Source organism: Pygocentrus nattereri, chromosome 1 (assembly GCF_015220715.1).
Source record: "Pygocentrus nattereri isolate fPygNat1 chromosome 1, fPygNat1.pri, whole genome shotgun sequence".
Taxonomy (NCBI): Eukaryota; Metazoa; Chordata; class Actinopteri; order Characiformes; family Serrasalmidae; genus Pygocentrus; species Pygocentrus nattereri.
The window spans coordinates 38,132,210-38,139,988 of NC_051211.1; the positions used below are offsets into that span (position 1 = coordinate 38,132,210).

Below are 7,779 nucleotides of genomic sequence, written 5' to 3' on the forward strand. Positions count from 1 at the left end.
TCCTAACAACTGTACAAGCTGTGGTATGCTTTCATCTTTGACATAGGGGAGAAAATCAAACTCCAACTCGCTGCAAATCTGAAAAAAGCCAAATGTGTTTCTGTCTGTCCTTCGAGTTTGAAAAGATAACCAAACACTTTGAGTCTGAAAGGTGTATAACTGATATGAAGCCCTATTGGTGTTCTCAAAATGATGGACTTGAGTCCAGAGTCAAAGACCTCAAAATTGCTGAATGTGTGTGGGATTACTTGGATCATGAAAAGGAGAAAATGCAACCAACTTCTAAGACCGAACTTTGGAAGTGTGGAAAAGTATAGCTTTTTCTGCAATCTTTAACTGAAAGCAAGTCACCAGAAAAGAATGAAAGCATATAATAAAGCATAATAAAGAAAAAACAAAATACTGAACAACTGATTATATTTAATCATGTGACTTCCTGTTAAATGTGTTTTCTGTTTTTTTTCCTGATGCAGACTAACTAAATACTTTCTCTGTAACTGTTTGCCTGGAAATTGGTCTCTCTGGTTCTTTTTGACCTAGGCTGCGATGACTATACTTAACTGGGCCAATGTTAACCCAATAATACCATGTAGAATAACATATTCAATATATGTATTATCCTCTCCATGGATCAACAACTTATCGTGGTGGAGGGGTTTGCGTGCTTGAATGATCCTAGGAGCTATGTTGTCTGGAGCAAAAGCTCCTGGTAGGGTCTCCCATGGCAAACTGGTCCTACATGATAGATCAGACAAAGTGTGATCCATAATAACCCCTATGAAAAGATGAAAACAGTACTTGTGTACCCTGCCCGGAACAGGGTTACCGGGGCCCCACCCTGGAGCCAGGCCTGGGGGAGGGGCTCGCCAGCGAGCGTCTGGTGGCCGAGCATTTACTCATGGTGCCTGTCCGGGCCCAGCCCAAAAGAGTTATATGAGTCCCCCCCTCCCATCGACCCACCACCAATGGGAGGGGCAGTAGTAGGGGTTCGGTGCTTTGTGGATCGGGCAGTGTCCGAAGGCGTGGGCCTTGGCATTCTAATCCTCAGTTGCTGAAACTGGCTTTTGGAACTTGGAACGTTACCTTACTGGCGGGGAAGGAACCTGAGTTGGTGCGCGAGGTTGAGAGATACCGGCTAAATGTAGTCGGGCTCACCTCAACACACAGCTTGGGCTCTGGGTCCAATCTCCTTGAGAGGGGCTGGACTTTATTCTTTTCTGGAGTTGCCCATGGTGAGAGGCGGCGGGCAGGTGTGGGCTTTCTCATAGCCCCTCGACTCGGTGCCTGTATGTTGGGGTTTTCTCCGGTGGACAAGAGGGTAGCTTCCCTACGCCTTCGGGTTGGGGAACGGGTCCTGACTGCTGTCTGTGCTTATGCACCGAACAGCAGTTCACAGTACCCAGCCTTCTTAGAGTCCTTGGGAAGGGTGCTTGAAAGTGCTCCTTCTGGAGACTCTATTGTCCTACTGGGGGACTTTAACGCTCATGTGGGCAATGACAGTGAGACCTGGAGGGGTGTGATTGGGAGGAATGGCCTCTTTGATCTGAACCCAAGTGGTGTTCAGTTTTTGGACTTCTGTGCAAACTACAGTTTGTCCATCACGAACACCATGTTTGAACACAAGGATGTCCATAAGTGCACATGTCACCAGGACACCCTAGGCCACAGTTCAATAATTGACTTTGTAGTCGTGTCATCACTTGCGGCCATGTGCTTTGGACACTTGGGTAAAGAGAGGAGCTGAGCTGTCAACTGATCACCACCTGGTGGTGAGTTGGATCAGGTGGTGAGGGAAAATGCCGGTCAGACCAGACAAGCCCAAACGTATAGTGAGGGTTTGCTGGGAACGTCTGGCAGAAGAACCTGTCAGATTGATCTTCAACTCACACCTCCATCAGAACTTTGACCAGATATCGGGGGAGGTGGGGGACATTGACTCAGAATGGGCCATGTTCCACTCCTCCATTGTTGAAGCGGCTGACTGTAGCTGTGGCTACAGGTAGTTGGTGCCTGTTGGGGCGGTTATCCTCGAACCCGGTGGTGGACACCCCAGGTGAAAGATGCCGTCAAGCTGAAGAAGGAGTCCTACTGGGTATGGTTGGCCTGTGGGACACCAGAGGCAGCTGGCAGTTAGACAGGCCAAGCGATCTGCAGCTTCAGTCGTTGCCAAGGCAAAAACCTGTGTGTGGGAGGAGTTTGGTAAGGCCTTGGAAAGTGACTTTAAGTAGGCTACGAGAAGATTCTGGCAAACCATCAGGCGACTCAGAAGGGGAAAGCAGTGTGCCACTAGCACTGTATATAGTGGAGATGGTGTGCTGCTGACTTTGACTGAAGATGTCATTGGGCGGTGGAAGGAATACTTTGAGGACCTTCTCAATCCCACCGACACATTCTCCAGTGAGGAGGCAGAGTCTGGGGACATGGGAATAGGCTTGTCCATTACTGAGGCCGAAGTCACTAAGGTAGTTAAGAAGCTCCTTGGTGGCAAGGCTCCAGGGGTGGATGAGATCCGCCCTGAGTTTCTCAAGGCTCTGGATGTTGTGGGGCTGTCTTGGCTGACACGCCTTTTCAACATTGCGTGGACATTGGGGGTGGTGCCACTGGATTGGCAGACTGGGGTGGTGGTGCCTGAGGGTGAGGGGGACTGGAGGGTGTGTTCCAACTACAGGGGAATCACACTCCTCAGCCTCCCTGGTAAGGTCTATGCAGGGGTACTGGAGAAGAGACTCCGGCTTATAGTCGAACCTCGGATCCAAGAGGAGCAGTGCGGGTTCTGCCCTGGTCGTGGAACACTGGACCAACTCTTCACCCTCTTCAGGATTCTGAAGGGTTCACGGGAGTTTGCCCAACCAGTCCACATGTGCTTTGTGGATCTGGAGAAGGCATTCGACTGTGTTCCCCGGGGTATTCTGTGGGAGGCGCTTCAGGATTATGGGGTACATGGCTCTTTGCTACAAGCCATTCAGGCCCTGTACAAACAAAGTTGGAGTTTAGTTCGCATGGCCGGCAGTAAGTCAGACTTGTTCCCAGTGAGAGTTGGACTCCGTCAGGGCTGCCCTTTGTCACCGATTCTATTCATAATTTTTATGGATAGAATTTCTAGGCGCAGTCAGGGGATGGAGGGTGTCCGGTTTGGTGACCTCAGGGTCACATCACTGCTGTTTGCAGATGATGTGGTCCTATTGGGGACATCAGGCCGCGAATGAGAATCAGTACCTCTAAATCCGAGACCATGGTTCTCAGGCAGAAAAGGGCGGAGAGCCCTCTCTGGGTCGGGGATAGGCTCTTGCCTCAAGTGGAGGAGTTCAAGTATCTCGGGGTCTTGTTCATTGTGGTAAAGAAAGAGCTGAGCCATAAGGCAAGGCCCTTGATTTACCAGTCGATTTACATTCACACCCTCACCTATGGTCATGAGCTAAGGTCATGGTAATGACAGAAAGAATAAGATCGCGATTACAAGCGGCCAAAATGAGTTTCCTACGCAGGGTGTCTGGACTCTCCCTTAGAGATAGGGTGAGAAGTTCGGCCGCTGCTTCTTCACATCGAGAGGAGCCAGCTGAGGTGGTTCGGGCAAGTCCACCTGGGAGGAGACCCCGTGGAAGACCCAGGACATGCTGGCATGACTATATTGCCCAGCTGGCCTGGGAGTGCCTCGGAATCCCCCTTGGAGAACTAGTGGAAATGGCTGGGGAAAGGAAGGTCTGGGCCTCATTGCTTAGGATGCTGCCCCCGCGACCCGAACCCCGGAGAAGCGGAAGATAATGGATGGATGGATGGATATATGTATTATATGAAATGAGGGCCAAGTTTATATACTATAGTTATATTTATATTTGTCTATTTATATTATTGGAAGAAAACCTCATATCTGCAAAATGATAACTTTACAGCAGAAGGAAAAAACCTACTTTACTTTTAATGTTAGTAATTTACTTTTCACATGTTAGTAATTTCCTTGTAATTTCCTCTGTAACCTTGAAGTCAAACAGTGAAAACATCTTCTGTGTGCAAAGTGTCTTACTACACTTGATAGGAAGGAAACAAACATGTTCGATCATATTTTTGCATGTCACTGATCACTTTTCCACATGGATCTTACCACCTTCAGCATTAATTATACCTCAAATAAGGAAACAGGCCCACGTTATCAGTTTACAGCTGACGGGAAGCTTATGTGTTTGAGTTCAATATTCCCCAGTGTTTCAAAGTTGGCCATTACTTTAACATGAACATTGTCATTGTACTCTCAGTACGTCAGTAGTGCAGAGTAAGAAGCACTCTCTTCCTCATGTGGTTTCAGCACATCCAGCAAATTTGCCTATGCTAAGGTCATACGATGGGAACTAAATACTGTGTACAGGTTGCTGTGATGGATGAATAGTATACAAGCCCGTAGGCACAAACTTTGCTGGACATGAGACGCCACTTCAGCATGAGAAGACTACTGGTATCTGTTTGCTATGTAGATGAAAGAGGTCAAAGCCAGCTGTGTGCTCAACTGCAGTGTTTATCATAATGTTAAAAATAGCTACAGGCAGAAATTTGAGGATGTAAGCAATATTTTATTTTTACAGTTAGGGTAAACCAGCATGCAGATACTTTTTGTTATTTAATATGCTTTTGGTGCATATATTCTATTGGTAACATTTTACTGTTTATAAGGCTGCATGACACCTACATACGTTTTTCATGACAACAGACATCCATCCATCCATATATATTTATGTAAGGTTAAGTCATGTCATAAAGGCTACTTTAGCTAACTTTGATCAAACTTGGCAAATGTAACTTCATAGCAAACGCTAGCTATTGGAATAAGCATTAAGAATCATTTATGTAGGGTTATGTCAGGTGTCATGACAGGCTTGTGTAGGTGTCATGTAACATTATGAATAATACCTATAGTAAAGTGTTACCATTCACTTTAAATTTACACACATAATGTCTTTTGACTTTGTATTTTTAAATATGAACAAAAAAGTGCATATTCAAGCATAAGCATAAACAAAGATATAAAAAATGTAAACATTTATAGCTAAAAGGTATTCAGACATGAAATGAATAATATTAGTAGTAGTAGTGCCAATTACAGCTTTGAGATGTCTACAGTAAGAAGTAATGTAGCATTGTGGTTGTATTTTGTACCATTTCTCTTGGCAAACCATCTTCACTTCAAGGTTACGAGGTTACGTCCCTCTGTTGTTCAAAATTTTTAATGGAATTCACGTGTAGGGTGACCAGATTCCAATTTACCAGATGTGGGACAAAGATGTGGGACAAACTATGTTTGTGTGGGAGAATGTGGGACACTAATGCATCGAGATAAAATAGTGTGTAATAGGGTAAAATAACTTTAAATTAAACATCTCTATTCTGCCCCTTTAGCACATAAAACTGCAAATAATAATGTGTTTAAATATATATAAATAAATGAAAGAAACTTAACAGAACAGACAGTTCTTTAATGTGCTTAGGGATACGGCTTTCCAGTTTTCTCGAACAACAGAGAGCAACAACAACTCCAGCACAAACCAAACACCACATTAGTCCTTTTTTCTAGTAGAACAAATTGACCATGTACTGGATAATGCAGCATAGGCTGTTTATCTGCACAAAACAAAACTCAGTCAAACGAGAATCACGTAAATTGACTACAAAAAAACATTTACTAATCTAAAGGCACCACTGGGTATAAAATTAGCAATTACATAAATTAATAAAAAAAACAAATAAAACCAGAAATACAAATCAAAATTGGTCAAGAGGAAACAAAAAATATATTAAATAATCATCTATCCATCCATTTATCATAACACAATCAATGCTCTTTCAGCACCAAGAAGAACACCTGGCTGATTTTTTGAACTTCTGTCCATCATAGGTCTTTCAGTTTTCTCCATCACACCAACAACTGCAGGCAGGCTGGGCCCACACAGACAATGTACTTCTAGCACCAGAGAATGCATCTAGCAGTGAAGCACAAGAATAGAGCAATGTCTTAAAATCTTGCACCACACTTGCTCAGTGCAATATTCTAATTTATGTCTTAGACAATGTTTATCTTACCTTAGATGTTACTCTTGACTTTGTACTTTTTGCTTGAGCATGCAGCTTCTAGGGCCATCCTGGGCCATACAGTTTGCCTTGATGATGCGATTGTTGTCTGCCTTTAGCTTTTGGAAAACAGAATTATTTTTCCCATAGTTTACACTAGCATTATCAGCAGCATAAGCTGAAATCATGTCCAGTTGTAGGCCATTTTCCTCTAGCTTGCTTGTAATCTGGCGGTGTATGGTAGCAGCTGACTCATGGCTATCTTCATAAAAATCAAGGATTTTGTTTTTCAAACCCAGCTCTGGTGTCCAATATCTCAAAGACAGTGGGAAGAGTTTTGTGGTGCCATGGTTAGATGCATCTGAAGCCACTGAAAAAAATGGTGTGTGGATTTTTTCATCACTTGTGACTTCTTGAACCACAGGCGTTTTTAATTCCTTTAAACAACTCTCCACAGAGGCAGGTGCAAGCACATCTGTAACTATGGATGCTGCCTTTGTACGACCACATGACATTTTTTTTGCAATCTCAGAGTCTGGAAACATGGTCGATGTTAGCTTATTACCGCAGTCTTCTGACCTGTATGATAGGGAGTGTTTCACAGTGTGGTAAACGCTAGTTAGTTCAGCTGCTGTTACTTTATCTACGCTTGAATCTAGTTTGGGTTTTAGCAGGAACGTATGCATACACTGGGAAGTCTCCTTTTGAGCTACACGTTTTTTGTGAGTCTCGCATTGTCTGTGTCTATTCACATCGTATTCACCTCCGTGTGAAACGGAAAAATGACTCAAACAAACTTCACAAAAACTTTACAAGAGTCACCTTGCACTGGTTTCCCCCAGGGGTAAATAGTTTCCCAGTCTCTGTTATAGCTGCATTTTCTTTTTTCAGATCGAGTCGTGTTTACCTCGCTGTCCTCCATAGCTCGTGCTGCATGTCGGTGTTGTTCTGACCTAATTTGCATTGGTTTGTGTTGGTGGGCGCGCCCTTCGCTTGCATTCAGCCCGCCCCGCCCCCTCATGACAGCCCTCACTGCTTTTCCCACACACAGCCATTTGATAAAAAAAAAAAAAAAACACGCATTTCAAAACTGGAGTCTGACAGGCTATAACAATGCGGGACAACGTCTCAATTTGGGGGACACGTGAAAAGTAATGAAATTGCGGGACTGTCCACCCTATTCACGTGAGGAGATGGCCAGACCATGAAGGCAACTTCAGCTTCTTTTTTAGAAACCAGCTTTGAATTATTTTGGCTGCTGGGGTTGTTGTACTGTTGAAACAGTCCATCTTCTCCTCAGGTTCAATTTCTTAGCTGATGAAATTAAATTTTCCTCTACAATGTATTGGTTCATTGCTCCATTCTTCATGTGTAATGCACCAGTATGTTTGCAGAGAAGTAGCCCCATGTCATGATACTCCCACCTTCATACTTCACTGTGGGTATGGTGTTATTGGGATTATATGCACAACCCTCAAAAAATGGCGAGCTGAATTATTGGCAAAAAGTACTATTTTTGTTTTGTCTTCTCAGAGCACATTGTTCTAAAGGAGTTCTGATTTGTTTTTTGAGTGATGCGTTGAACACATGATTGTGGTTCAATTCATTGCTTATTGTTATTTGTGTATCTGCTGTTCCAGATGCTTTCAGGTCATCCTGCAGCTCTTTTCAATAGACTGCTGACTTCTCTCTTACCTTTCTTATCATTATTCTGAGAGAGCATTG

The 7,779-nt window shown here is 43.9% G+C and overlaps 1 long non-coding RNA gene across 1 annotated transcript; it reads right to left on the bottom strand.

The window, feature by feature from the left end:
• Nucleotides 1-4,541: 4,541 nt before the first annotated feature.
• Nucleotides 4,542-7,001, bottom strand: LOC108425314. Its single transcript, XR_001857696.2, has 2 exons — nucleotides 6,067-7,001; nucleotides 4,542-5,966 (listed from the first exon to the last, which is right to left on the bottom strand). It is a non-coding gene; the product is annotated as an uncharacterized LOC108425314 (long non-coding RNA).
• Nucleotides 7,002-7,779: the final 778 nt, after the last annotated feature.